Raw genomic sequence first — 15,432 nt, forward strand, 5'->3', positions numbered from 1 at the left:
TCCTGATATCTCAAAGTTACACAAAGAATTCCAAGGTGAGATGCTCGCGGTAACGGAAGACAAAAGCGGATGTCCGTTCTGTAGTTTATTTTAGATTTGCTAACTAGAGTCGGAAATTCATGTTGAACCCAATAGTATGTCTACCATTTGAACTAATTGTGAGTCAGCAAAAATCAATATTGGCAGCGGTGGGATTCGAACCCACGCCTCCGAAGAGACTGATGCCTTAAACCAGCGCCTTAGACCACTCGGCCACGCTACCTGAAACTGAAGTCTACTTAATTTTAGATCGTTTCATTTTGATCACAAGGTATTTACTGTCTTTGTACGTATGTTCACAAATTGATTTCAAATTTTTGTCGTGATATACGAAGAATCTCTTAAATATAAATTAAAGGATATATAATTTTCGCATTGCTTGTTTTCCTAAATTTGTCCCAATGAAGCAACTCCGTACTTCATTGTGCTTCAAGTACGGCTTCTAAAACAATGCGATATGAAATACCTACCGGGAAAAATACTTATCATGTTCACCTCGGGAAACGCCAGTCCACTAACAAACCAGAGACACAGTGAAATTCAGCATTTTCTTTAAAAAAGTTGTTTATTGAAGAAAATCACGTGGGCGTTGGATACGTGACATTATACGAGAAAGGAATAGGTTATTGACACAGATACATGTAGCTATATCATAAGCGGATGTTGAAGAGCACAAGCCATATCGTTATTACAGTGCGCATATTTGTAACCATAGGAACAAACAAGGTTGAGTGTAAATAACTAAAGAGCCCACTTTCTTTCAGTATCTAAACTGAGCTATAAAACTTAAATCAGTTTTAGTATTTAGTATTATGCATGGGCTTTTAAGTAGTGTACGTATCAATGAAATCTAACTTTTCCTTTCAAACAGGTCTCAATTTTACAGTCATACAGCTAGTAAGTGACCAAGTCTAACGGAAAAGACCACGTTATTACTATTTCTCAAAATGTCCTCGATATGATGAATTGCCTGTAACCGTTTCCTCCCTAATTAACTTGCAAAACTGAAAATGAAATCTCTATCTTAGAATGCTAAGCATTCCGTGGTAAAGGCGGCCATATAACTTGCTTTTACAGTAAGAAGATGCGAAAACTTCACAAGATCGATGGTTATTACGAAAAAACAAAATAATTTGACATATTTCACATTTTGTTTTCCTTGAGTCATGATTGTGTATCTAACGGTTACCTTTAACTAAGAAGGCAGACTATTCGATATCCACGAAGACGCAGTGAGGGCTATTTTTTTCCCTCTCCTTTCTCCCGTCTTTTTATTATACCTAGACTGAGAACCGTGTGTAGGCATTACAGCAACCAAGGAAACTGTCAAATTCATTTCCTTAACGCAGAGTTGGCATCCTTCATCTCAGTATTTCACTAGTTGAAAAAAGAAACTTGATCAGTACAAGCGCCACTAAGTCGCAACATCCTTCGATGTTGCCCCAGAGAAACAACGAGGTTTGTAGTAATTTCTGGACCTTGATCTTATCATGAGTTTAAAAAATTCAGAGCATGCGAAGTCTTGAGGTCTTTAATTATTCTGATTATTATTTACACTTTTTGTCCTCCATGTATGTTTAGATACTTTTTGATGATGATATCAGCATAAAGATACTACTAATTATGTATGACTGTTGCATCATCTAAATGGGTTTTATTATATCACGCGTAGATTCATTTTTCCCTACCGCCACCTATTAAATATACCTACAAGATAATCAACAAATTAATCCCATTTTTCTTTTCTTTCCTGGCGTTTTAATTTTTTTGACTTTAGTTACATGCAGAAGATAGCGTGAGACACCAGCTTGATTTTTCTTCAAGTAGTTTTGCAAATAATGATCGCAAAAGCGGATTCAACGGAAAATTTACAGGCAGTAACATGGGAATTGAATAGATGCACGGGTACGAAGCATGATAGCGATTGTGGGGCAGGTTCTCGCGCGTTCTCGCAATGATTCTGTTATAATATTTCAGGGTATTCGATGATCAATTAATATTATTCAAGATTCTTATCGTTCGATAAATATACATATTTTAATTTTTTCACATAACGAGAGGACATCATTTCAACGAAGCAAATCAGAAACGCAAATACTATATGGCTTGCAGAACCAAAATGAAGCAACATTCGGGACTAGAAATGTTTGACTCTCACTTCTTATTTATAGTCAGCAAAATGTAGACCTGAAGTTTAACAGAAGCAGCATTAAAGATATAGTTCAAAATAACTGGGATTTAGCGAAAAATTCTGTAGAAATGGCAATCATAAACTGAAAATTGTCAGCTGTACATATGTAAGGCTCACAAATATTTAGCGCAGAGTATTTTTGCTTCATCGAGATGATCAGTATGCCAGTGATACGAAAGTCAAAAGAGGCATATAAAAATCATTTCTTCTCTTAAGCAATGATAAACATTGTTATCACTGAAATAGTTTTTTTTTTTGTTCCTTTCCTTTTTTTAAAAATAATTTGCTGACACATTTATGAAACATAGCGAACGGGAGTTTTTGTTGTATTATCTTTGCCTACAAGAGCTGCCGATAACCACCAGAGAGGTAATATACTTAATTAACCACTATGAGGATGATTGTTAAACAGACCTTATAAGGATATTCCAAGCATAGGTATTGATAAGACGTGTGCAGTTAGATGAATTATTCTTGTACTTGGCAAGATTGATGCAATTTTCTTCAGTTATACATAAAAAATATATATATTATTGTCAGTGCAAAATTAACAAATTTTAAAGTTCTAATTAAGAGAGAGTCACAAATGTTACCAAACCAAAGAGGTAGTCTGCAGTGCAACTACTTGCAAGTACAAAACACATTGTCATTGAAAACGTTTGGCACAAAATCATCGCACAATCATTTTTTTTGATTTAAGTTTCCTATTACGATGTTGTTTTCTATCAGCAATTAGTAGAACTCAACTAGTATACAAATAAAATGCTGCTATTGTATACTATTCCAAAAATCGCAAGAATCTTCTCCATATTACTACACATTTTTGGAAAACTCGATACCTTCTTAGATCTTTCATAGAATGCAAGCTGGTAAATGTATGAAGTGTTGCCTGATCGACCGTGTTTCTTAATATGTCTTTGCAAGCTTTAAATTAAACAAAAAAAATAACCAAAATTCACATAGTGTTCAGCAATTACCACTGACTGATCGTCTTTTGCTATAAACAAACATGCTAAAACATAATAGCAATTTTTGATAACGCTTTGCATTGATACAAAACTTACATTTACCACTTTAAGCTAAAATATTTACACCATAGATTGCACTGACAGTGGCATCGATCAAGAATGCTAGCTCCGATAGCGGGTAAATTGCACAGGTAGGTATATTCTCAACTCCTTTAGATTGTTCCTCGTTTACAAGAACCATGAGTAATATTAATATACAGCTACTTCAGCTCAAGTGACTTTCAGCATTCTTGTTGACAGCGTACGGTAAGTGCGAGCAATATTCAGTTCGATTTCGAGAAGATCAAATACACACTCTGCTTATCTCTCAATCATAGAAGAATGTATAAAATGATTAGTCGACGAAGAAAACAGTCTATTAGAAAGTGTGAATAAAAATTGGTTACAAAACAAATTGGACGGTGCGTGCGTGCGTGTGTGTGTGTGTGTGTGTGTGTGTGTGTGCGTCATTCTCAACTAGAGCCTGTACTAATTTCGTTTTTTATCAGATTTAACATTATTGTGGTTTCCATGTTGTGTAAGTCGTTGTCGCCTTCGATCGTCTAGTGCAACAGTAACGACTCTCTTGTTCTAGAAAAACTGCCGCATGTATGCCATCTATGTATACGTGTATTTTTCTAACCCTCAAAATAATAATACGAAGTAGCCTGGAAAGTTTTCAGGGAAACTGAAACCTTCTAAATATAAATATTTAGAAATATTGAGGAAATATTTTACTGGTTGTAAATATCGGGGCCGAAAATGGTGGTTCACAAGTTCACATAAGGGCCGGCAAGCGAGGAATCAGGCTTTGATAAGCAAATCGAATCCCTTTCGGGATCGATGCTTTCAGTGATGACGAAAATATATCTCGGTGATATTGTATGCATATTCAGGAGGACAAGGAGTTAGCGTGAAAAGGATATAGGAATATATGGAAATCCAGGTATAACGGAAACACTATCTAATTCTTTCACTACTACACTGAAGGCGTTGCGAGGTTTGTATTATACCGTTGCAGATCATGTGTGATATCAATATGGGTTCCGCGCTTTCTATTTCTATCTCTGCTAAGTCACAACAGTCGAGGTCCTTATTCCATCTGGAAATGTATGCGCGAAATTGACTGTGACTGGAGTAACTTTTTAACTGTTAAATTGTAACTGTGTCTTGAAAAATTAAAATTTTGAAATTTTTGCCATCAGAATTAAAGTATTTCCAGGATAGATAAAGTTGTTCTCGAGTGATTAAGACCAGAGACTTCTTAGGAAAGTTTCGTCAAAGGTAGTTTTGAAGTTTATGGCGTAACAGATTTTCTGTGGGTCAGCTATTATAACAAAAATATAAATAAATAAATAAATAAATAAATAAATAAATAAATAAGAAAAAAACATTTTAACTGTAAGGCATCTGATTCCCACCTGGTAAGTCAATATGGAGTACATGGAACGTTTCTAGACCCGTTGCAAACGATATGGCTCTTGAAACTGAGTCGGCGTTTTCGTTGTTCTTGTTACTACTCTGTTTGAAACTTCATCAAAGCAGTTTTTGTTTTTAATGTATCATTTAAGAACTTATGGAGTGTCCAAAGGTAGCGTGTTTGAAAAAAAAAATACATTTCCGGTATTTATATATTCTTAGGCATGACAGATGTTTGTCAAGATTCTGAATTTCCACATTTCCACAGAAAGTATAGCTTTTTACAATCGTTAAAACGTGGTTCCTGTTTTTATTCGGGGAAGCAGACATGTTTGCCACAGTTAGTCATTTAGTTAGTCAAAACGGAATACCGTTAGTCGTGAACTATCCGAACAAGTTCCTTGAGAATACCTAGTAATCCATACATTCATCTGATGCACTCCAACGATTAACAGTCAGTTCCCAACTGAATTTTGTAGTAACAAATTTCCTGATATCCCAAATTTACAAAAGGAATTCCAAGGTGAGGTGCTCTCGGTATTGGAATACCAAAGCGGATGTCCGTTCGTTTTTTTGTTGTTTTTTGATTTGCTTATTAGAGTCCTCCTAGTGTCGGAAATTCATGTTGCCAACTACTTGTGATGTCTACAAAAATCAATCTTAGCAGCGGTGGGATTCGAACCCACGCCTCCGAAGAGACTCCGTGCCTTAGACCACTCGGCCACGCTACCTGAACTTGAAAATTATTCAATTTTAGATCGTTTCATTTTGATCCCAATGCCTTTATTGACTTTATTCGTATGTTCACAAATTTACAAACCTTTTTGAATTCTTTTACGTGTTATATGAAGAATCTCTTAAATATAAATTAAATGATATATCATTTTCGCATTGCTTGTTTTCCTAAATTTTTTCCAATGAAACAACTTGATTGTGTTTCAAGTACGGCTTTTAAAGCGGTGCGAAATGATATACCTTCTGGGATAAAATACTTGGGGATTGTTTATTATGTTCAATTCAGGAACCACTTCGCTAACAAACCAGAGCTACACAGTGAAATTCAGCACTTTCTTGAAAAGTTTTTTATTGAAAAAAATCACAAAAGCCGTGGGATACGTGACATACAAGAAATGAAAAGTTTAGTGACACAAATCAGCTACATCACAAGCGGATGCAAGCGGCGCAAGCCATATTTTTAATACACAGCGCAAATTTGTAGCCATAGGAACAAACAAGGCTGAGTGTAACTAACTAAAGAGCCCACTTTTTTTAGTATCTAGACTGAACTTTAAAACTTAAATAAGATTTAGTATTTAATATTTTGGGTTTTTAAATTGTTAAACAAACTATTATTATTATTATTATTATCATTATCATTATCATTATCATTATCATTATCATTATCATTATCATTATCATTATCATTATCATTATCATTATCATTATCATTATCATTATCATTATCATTATCATTATCATTATCATTATCATTATCATTATCATTATCATTATCATTATCATTATCATTATCATTATCATTATCATTATCATTATCATTATCATTATCATTATCATTATCATTATCATTATCATTATCATTATCATTATCATTATCATTATCATTATCATTATCATTATCATTATCATTATCATTATCATTATCATTATCATTATCATTATCATTATCATTATCATTATCATTATCATTATCATTATCATTATCATTATCATTATCATTATCATTATCATTATTATTGTTATTAAATACGTATCACCAGTTTTAGCGTCTTAAATATGGTTGTCAACAAAAGTCGTTGAGGATGGTGCCTACTTTTGTTAGTGCGCACACGTTCTGCGCATCACGCAAGGCATGGTTTAAGCGCCTCGCGCGCGCTGGATTGACATTGACGCAATCAACTACGCTACCAAGCACACGACAAAAATGAAAGCATAATTTTCCTTTTGTGAACAAATCAAATTTAATGAACTTGTACTTAAACCAGGGGTACTAGAATAGCAGCATGTCGCTAACCACTAACTGTTAACGTCTTCCAGCTGAAAAACTAGCGGTTGACTGTCGAAAATTCTACTGAAATCCAACTGTAAACATGTACCTGCAGATGGCGTAGTGCGCGCACAAAACAAGTGCGAGATATGCCAATGGTTTATTCACTGGGGAGGTGACAGAAAAAAATGTAACGAGTACCGTAAAACTTTTCAAAAAGGATCAAAACTTTAAAAAAGCGCGTGGTTACCCCTACATTTTATGTTATGAAATGGAAGTGGCAAGCCTATTCAGCACGTGATTAGTTTCTTGCTGTGAGCAAAAGGTATTTAGACTGTATTTAAGCTGAACCAGAGGAAGGCTGTCAGAGACTCTAAAAGCGCTGTTGCAATGATTTTTTTTATTAAAAACATACCTAAAAAATTTTTTTGGTTACTATTTACCATGAAGTTTTAAGAGCTTTGTAAATGTGTTTGCTTTTCTGTGTGTAAAGGCGAATTCTAAGGAAACCTGTGAAGAAATATCATTTCCTTCTTTTTTTAGAAAAATGTTGATGTCAGCATTTTGCTGCGATTCAATGCTAATCATCTCTACTTTTTCCGCATGGTCCTGACCTGGCGCAAAAACCTTTGTATTTACTAGGCACCGTCCTTAAGTCAGTGTACGTCAGTAACAATAAAATCTAACTCTTCTTTGCAAACAGTCCTCAATTGTGTAGCCATTACAGCAAGTGAGTGTCCAACTCCAACGGAAAAGAAAACTTTATAGCTATTCCTCAAAATGTCTTCGATATGATGAATTGACTTTTTACAGTAACATGTCAAAACTTCACAAGATCGATGGTTATTACGATAAATAAATGATTTTAAATATTTCACATTTCCTTTTTCTTTGAGGCGAGATTGTGTATCGAACTGCATTCTTTAATTAAGAAGACATGATATTATCTCCACGAAGGCATAATGAGGGATCGTGATATTTTTTCTCTCTCCTTCCCCCGTCATAATATTATAACTAAACCGAGAACCGCGTGTAGCCGTTACGACGACCAAACAAACTGTCAAACTCTTTCCTTAATGTAGATTTGGAATCCTTCATCTCAGTATTTTACTAATTCAGAAAATAAAAGTGTTCGGTATAGGCGCCACTAAAACGCAGTCCAATCACATCCTTTGATGTTGCCCCAGAGAAACAGCGTTCTTTGTTGTGATTTCTGGTCCTTGATCTTATCATGCGTTCAAAAGATTTAAAGCCTTCAAAGTTGTGAGGTCCTTACTTATTCTGATTATTTTTTTACACCTTTTTTTTCTGCTATGAATGTTTGGATATTTTTGGATGATGGCATCATTATAAAGATCTTACGAATTATGTATGACTGCTGCATCATCCATATGGGGTTCATTATATCTTGCTTGGTTTCCTTTTTGCCTACCGCACCTATTAAATATAGCTACAAGATGATCAAAACAATAATCCCGTGTTTTTCCTTCCTGGTGTTTTAATCTTTCTTTGACCTACAGCTCTATGCAGAAGATAACTGAAGAAAAGTTCCTTAACTGAAGTATCGTAGGATACCAGCTCGATTATCCATGAAGCAGTTTTGCAAATAATAATCGCAAACCGAAGAGGTTCAAATGTAGACTGAACGGAATATTAACCGGCCACAATATGATGATTTAATTTATGCACGTTAACGAAGGATGATCGTGATTGTGAGACAGGTTCCAATGCGTTCTTACGTTTATTCTGTTATCAGTGTAAATTTCCTCGCTGTTTTTGCAGCTTTGTTCATTGTTGATATTGGGTTTTCTGGCAGTACGCTCGGAACGTCGGTGTCTTTTTCATTTGGCTAAATTGGTTAGGTCCAAAATATATGGAAAATATATGGAAATATATGGAATATATGGAGAGTAAAAACGTAAATAGGCAACTTTGATTTAGTTTCAGTACTTGTATTAATCGTTTTTCGCGTCATTCATTTTTTTTTTCTTTTTCTTTTTCTTTTTTTTTAATTTTCCAATATCTTTTGTTTACTTCAAGTTAATTAAATATAACTAGCAACTCTTAGTGGCCACTTTATTTCGACTCCTGGCTAGATGGCTAGGAGTCGAAATAAAGTGGCCACTGACACAAGGGTAAAAGCTGGCCAACGCTCATTTCGTTTGAGTATTTTTGTTAACTTTGTTTCTCGGTTTTTAATTTTTAAAAATGCGACGGCTGGACAATGATCAATCAATGTTATCTACTAAATGATCATTTAATATTATCCTCTCACGATTGTTGTCGCTCGGAATTTTTTTTGTTCCGACAAAACGCTTAAACGCAAATACTTTGAAGCTTACAAAACAAACGTAAACGTATATTTGGGATTAAATGTAATTAATTTATAGTCACCATAAAAATAGACCTGAGGTTTACCTGAAGTAACTGAGAAAATTTGAAGAATCGTAATTTTCCAACAAGAGAGTCAAAAAAGATAAAGTCAATAAAATTTTCAAGGTAAAAAATATTTGGCGCAGGTTCTTGTTGGTTCGTAGTGGTTATCGTCTGCCAGTTATATGGAAGGCAGAAGGGGCACAAAAATCGTTTGTTCTTTAAGTGATGATAAATGTTGTTAATCTGATCAAAATAATATCCCTTTTTCTTTTTTTCAAAATAAATTGCTAAGAATTTTGGCCACGTGAAAAATGAGGTAAGGTAGCTTTTGTTGTATTATCCTTTGTATACACAAAAACGGCCGAAAGCCACGAAAGATATATTTTATTTAATGAACCACTCAGTTTTAAAATGGTTGAACGTTTTGGTAGAAATGTTGTTAAATAAACCTCACATTGCAATCATAAGTATTGATAAGGCGCTTGAAGTTAACTGAATTATTCCTGTACTTGGCACGATTGATCCAATTTTTTTTCAGTACTAGTACATAAAATTAATATGACACGAGCGTGGGACAAAGAAAAAATTCTGAGTCCCCGACAGGAATCGAACCCATAAACTCCCGAACACCGGGCGGGTGCTCTATCTACTGAGCTACAAGAACTCATGGAGAGCAAGGTCATTTAACTGAGTTCACATGTGAAAGGTGTCCTGCATACTGCTAATATCAGCACTGTCAAAGGCATCGTGAGTGTGATAAGCGAATAAAGACGAATAAACCTTTCTATTTTTTCAGCGCTTTCTGTTTCCTCTCCGGCGATTAGCATAAAATTGGACTAAGACAGAAGCGGCAACTCTACGTGAGTACCACTGCACTACGTCGGCCATGTTGTATTTTTTGCGCGTGTTGTGATTTGACGCGGGTTTGACGTGTGAAGGCACGAGTTTGCCAACTTTTTGAAGTTTGCCAGCACGAGTTTGCCAACTTTAGTTTGCCGTGTGAAGGCCGCTTGACATCGAGTAACAGTCCGACTCATGGACCACGTGAATTTTGTGTCATGAATTGTACTGAGATAAATATGGCTGTCTCCAAATGGTAGCACTCTATTTCATGTATTAATTTTATCAATGTCGTTCTTAGCTCCACGAGTTTATACTTACGGCTGTCTTGCAAAGGCAACAGTCTCTCTCACTTCCTTTCACTACAGCTGCAAGTGTTTGCTATTTTCATTATATATTCAGTCTCTCTAGTAAGGGCCACAGCCTGACTCATTTCATTATGTATCTTTATTTAGTTGTTCAAATTCTTATGGCTTTCTTGGGCATTGGGTATTGTGTTCCCCTTGGGTGGGGCTGCATCATTGCATGATGCTTGTGGCGTTTTGGTTGCCCTCACCTTTGCTGAGCAAAGTATTTATTTGTGAAGTAAGACTATAAACGTTTTTAAATTAAAAAAAAAAAAAATTCTAATGAGGTGGCTATAGGCCTTTGCTCATAGCTATACATCATTTTAATTGACATAAATAATTAAAGTGGTTATGAGCAAATGGCTCATAGCCATTTTTCACCAACACGTTGCTTGTTTATTTATTGCCCATTCCTCGCCCATCAAACAGAGGGCGGGAAACGCAACACTCAGAATTATCACTTGTTTCAGAAGGTTTGAAGACAAAAAGAACATTTGTACTCAAATAGGAGTTTTATGGCTTAAATCCGATTCTATTTTAAATGATTAAAGTAAGTAGAGAGAGATCCAGCGTTGACGTGTATTATGTGACATAATGTCACGATGCTGTGGTCACGGGGCAGGGCTCAAGCAATGTAATATTTTATCGTATGACCCGTACGGCCCCGCGCGCAATTTCCTTGGAAAACCATAAGAAAAAAGGTTCCGTATGAGGGCCGTACGCGTCGAAGTGATAGGGCCGGAAAAACACGTACGGCCCTACTAGAAATGCGTACGGCCCTACTAGAAACTCGATGCGAGTTAATGACAAAACAATTTTGTCGCTGCAAAATTTTGTTCTCTTCAAAATGAGTGATGAAAGTGAACATTCTGAGAGCGAAGTTTATTCTCCAGGCGAACTGTCCGATGCAGAACTGCTTCAGTCTCCAACTCACTCCGAAAGCACAGAAAGAAAGTCAACAGTCCTCACAACTGAAGAAGTTCACAACTTTCCCAGAAGCCCACAACATGCAAACAGGCGGTCAAGAAACAACTTTTACGGATGAATTGTCCTATAATTAACCTTCGGAATAAGCAAACAGTCTTGAGGCGAAACTTCTTTCAGTGGAAAGCATCAAAGAATTCACCGTGCAGTCAAAAGCAAGAAAACCGGCAAGTCGCGAGGAAAACAAAGTACGATATAATTTTTTTCTTCGAGTTTCCAGAGTTGGGAGAAGAGAAATCACAAACATACCTTGTGTACAGTAGGATAAATTGCTCTGCAGTGTTGTTTGAAGAGAAAAAAACTGAGGACGAACACAAGTTCATTACCGCACAGTTCATCCAGAAAATAAAACTCGCTTGCATTTCCACTACACAGCAAAGCCAGCAAAGTCAGCAAACCCAGGTACTGTTTGCAGGAGCCAACATCGGTGTCATTAATGTTCAGTTGGTGGTTCTCCCTTGTTCAAGAGAATCCAAGAGGTCGACAAATAATAGCTTCAAACGACGCCAACATTTTCTTGAATCTTCAGATGAAGAAGATTTGTGAACAATTTCATTGAAACATGAAGCAAACTTTTGTCACTCGCTAAGTTTTTGATGGTTTTGACATATTTTTGACAGCTTTATGTCAACTTTCTGTCGGCTTTTTAGCATGAATTGTAATATTAGACTTACATTGAAAAAAAATATTAGAAAATGTGTCGTGTTTTTCGATGAATTGTGAGTTTCTTGTTCGACGCGAAGAAATAAATGACACTGAGATTTTATAATGGAATCATTTCTGTAGTTTTTCCGCGCACGGCCTTCTGATGTTATGTACTCGCGTCCTATTTAGGTTCAACCGTTAAGTGGTCATATGATAAAATGCTTATTGACTGAGTAAGGTCGGGCCGGACCGGAAACTATTTGTCTCTCGGTCAGGACGCACGTCCTGACTTCGAGCCAAATACTTTCCCGTCCGGCCCTCCCACTCAGTCAATAAGTACATAGTATGTATCATCCTCTAGCGCACACATGTGTTTTTCAAAAATTTGGTCTGACTGAATTACGGAGCTCTACAATTGCTTTCTCCCACCTTCTCCTTTAGCCTTTAGTAGCCTTTGCCTTCGTTTTGGTTGTCTTCACCGTTGCTGGGCAAAATCTTTATTTGTAAAGTAAGACAATATAAGTCCTTTAATAAAATTTTCTAATGAGGTGGTTATGGACCTTTGCTCATGGCTATACAATATTTCAATTTACATAAATAATTAAAGGGGCTATATAGTAGTGTGACGTCACGTTACCATGACACCGAAATTCTCAGTTCTAAACAAACCTCAGAATAACAAAGCGCCTCGCTTCGAACATCTTCTTCCGAAAGGTCACGACCCTGTAATTATCTCACAAAAGGCGTATTTCTCACTAACAACACACAAAGAATCACGCCGTGTTTGAAAATACGTTTGCACCATAAAAAAGGGTTTCAAACGACCAAAATGGTCTATTGCTTTGCTCCAACCTGCAGCCACCCGTCGGAGGGCCAAACATGCAAGTTTTTCGCATTTCCAAGCGCAGAAAAACAGAAAGACGAGTACAGGCGATGGAACCGGCTACTAAGATTAGAAATCATCTTTGCAATTGCCTTCTCCATACGAATCAGATGTAAAATGTGACGGTTTGTTGACCGCGCTTGTCTACGACTCGATTCCTGCAATTGGCAGATGAACGTACGCCGATCGTGTTTAACCGCTTCTTATTTCTCAGTTTTCTATGACTGCTACGACTTTGTACTTAAGCTTATATGTCTGTGAATTCTTATACAATGTACTTTATCGTGTTTTCCTAATATATATATTTTTTGTCCGACAGAAGGCAAGATAGGGAGCCCAGTGAGCATTCAAGGGCTTGCAGTTGTCATTTCCGAGATGGCAAGAAAATCAATGGCCGGAGATCTATGCTAGAAATCAGGATAGATTGTTCCCGCAACTAGGAGATGCGCCAGAAAGGATAAAAAGGAAAAACAGTGAACCAGGGAAGCAGTCATTGCAGGAAGTTATAGAAAATGCAAGAAGGAAAGAGCAGCCATCCCAAGTGGAAGGTCATGAAATAAATCCGGGAACAACACATGAGATTTTCCAGGAAGCCGAACTGGAGCTAGCTAAGAGGGAGCTCAAGGAACTCGAAGCCAAAGCAAAGTACGTACAAAACAAAATGCTACAAAACTTAGTGATGATGTGCATGGTGTTAGAATGGAGACAGGCCTTGCAACAAAAGAGGTATTTAATATTGTTGTAAAACATCCACTTAGGTTCAAAGATGACATAAATTATTTTTCTGGCTGGAAAGTGGAGTCAATTTATTTTGAAGTTCAGATTTTTATCACTTTAATGAAAATTAGACAGAACTATACAATTCTTCACCTGCCTCAATTGTTTTACGGTAGTCTGTCTACTATTATTGGAATCACAGCCTTGCCCAAAGAATGTTTTTGAGGAAAAACTGATGGTAGCAGAGGGCTAGGCAGAGGTTTCATTAAAGGACTGGGTACTGGGCTGCGAGGACGATTTTGACCTCCTGGTTTGACAATCTAGAGGAAAGGTAATCTTAGAATTTAGAAGTTCAATTCAAAAAGTTTTTCCTGCCTGTGAAAACCAGTTACCTTTCTACTGAAAATGTTAATAAAACCCCCAGTGGCAACTACTTGGGGAGACATTATTAAAATAAAATTGTGTTAAAAGTGAGAAGTTAGCTGCCCAAGTTTCATCCCTTTCTATTTTTAAAACAGCTACATGCTCTGTGGTCCACACAACAAAATAACATAATTTTTGTCGATAAAAATACATTTCTCCTTGGACCTGGTGCCAGTAAACATGCTCCTTCTTCAATACATACTCTCCACTGTCAGATTTATCAAGGCAAAATGTTGCTGAAGATTGTGCGGCCTTTTCTATGGTTAGGTCTTTTTCAATGTATGGGCACTTGGCCTCAAGAACAGTTTCATGGTCAACGATCCTATCAGGGGAAGCACCAAGAATACCAGAGGAATGAAACCAGATTCCAATTCCCTCAACCGTTTTCCCTGTCTTCAAGGTGAAGGCCTTAATAGCTTCTTGTTCATTGTGAACCCCCCATTGTACTGCTTTCACTCTTAAGAGGTCATATTCTACAAGAAGGCGTTTCAGAAGTGAGAGAGCAACTCGTTGGCTTTCAGAACACTACCAAAGTTGCTGGCAGTAATATGGCCCCTCCTTGCCAAATGCCAGGTAGGGCTGCCACGCTGGCCAAGAGTGATCCTACTGATTTTCAAGATGTCTTCTCAAGTATTATGGATCGGCGAACTAAACAGTTCAGTTGTCGTTGAAGCCCTCTGGTTTGGAGAAACTCTTCTGAAAATGTTATATCTTCTATTGTTGGAATTGGTAGTTTACTGACAGCAGGGAGGGGGGGGGGGGGGGGCTCTGGGCTAAGCAGCCAGCAAAGGCCTGTAAATCTTTCATATTGTTTCAGGTCTTCGTAAAGCTGTGTTCGGTCAACTTGTGCTGGCTTTCTTCCCAAGGCAGTGTACTTCTTAGTCCGCGGGAACATTTCTGCCACAGCTTGAGCTGAGAGCGATGTGTTCGACTTCCTTTTCCTCTACTGGCATTCAACGTCGGTTCTGCTTAGATTATGGATACCGTGGATAAAGAGTGCAGCTACATGGCTACACTTAAATGCTCCTCTTGGGCATTCGCACTCAGTCGACTTAATTTCGTGTTGCTCATCCAAGTAAATCAACGAAAGAACATTACACCAAGGAATTGGATTCAGTTGGTCTCAAATGATAACATCGATGTGCTGCCCTAAAACCACGCTATGAAATAAATCACTACAAAAATGTTTGTTTGACAGCCGTCACGTTTGAAATACGGTAAGTTGGAATTCGGCGGCTTAGATCATCTTCACCATCTGTAATCATTCAAAGAAGTAAAAGAACCAAACAAATCTGTTTAAGACAAACCTGTAAATCTGACTAAATCTTGAATCTGCTGAGCGCTTTTCATTTAGTATGTAAGCTTAGCTTGAGTTAACTCATCGTGACTTTATAGACCATCTTTTTCATTCTTGCATGCACTTCCCCGCGTAAAACACCTTGTTGATACGAAAGTGACTCCACATGATCCGATTTGTAGTGGTTTTCTCCTTTTCTGATAGATTTCTTTTCTTCCGAGAAGGAATAAATTAGGGAAGTGATCGACAGCGACGCCAT

The 15,432-nt window shown here is 37.0% G+C and overlaps 1 non-coding gene and 2 pseudogenes across 1 annotated transcript; 1 reads left to right on the top strand and 2 right to left on the bottom strand.

Moving 5' to 3' along the window:
• Positions 1–180: 180 nt before the first annotated feature.
• Trnal-aag (transfer RNA leucine (anticodon AAG)) lies at positions 181–262 on the bottom strand. Its single transcript has one exon. It is a non-coding gene; the product is annotated as a tRNA-Leu (tRNA).
• Positions 263–11,071: 10,809 nt separating this feature from the next.
• LOC145482442 (uncharacterized) lies at positions 11,072–13,728 on the top strand (annotated as a pseudogene).
• A 106-nt stretch (positions 13,729–13,834) lies between these two features.
• LOC145483130 (uncharacterized) lies at positions 13,835–15,432 on the bottom strand (annotated as a pseudogene).

This window comes from Orbicella franksi, chromosome 3 (assembly GCF_964199315.1).
Source record: "Orbicella franksi chromosome 3, jaOrbFran1.1, whole genome shotgun sequence".
Classification (NCBI taxonomy): Eukaryota; Metazoa; Cnidaria; class Anthozoa; order Scleractinia; family Merulinidae; genus Orbicella; species Orbicella franksi.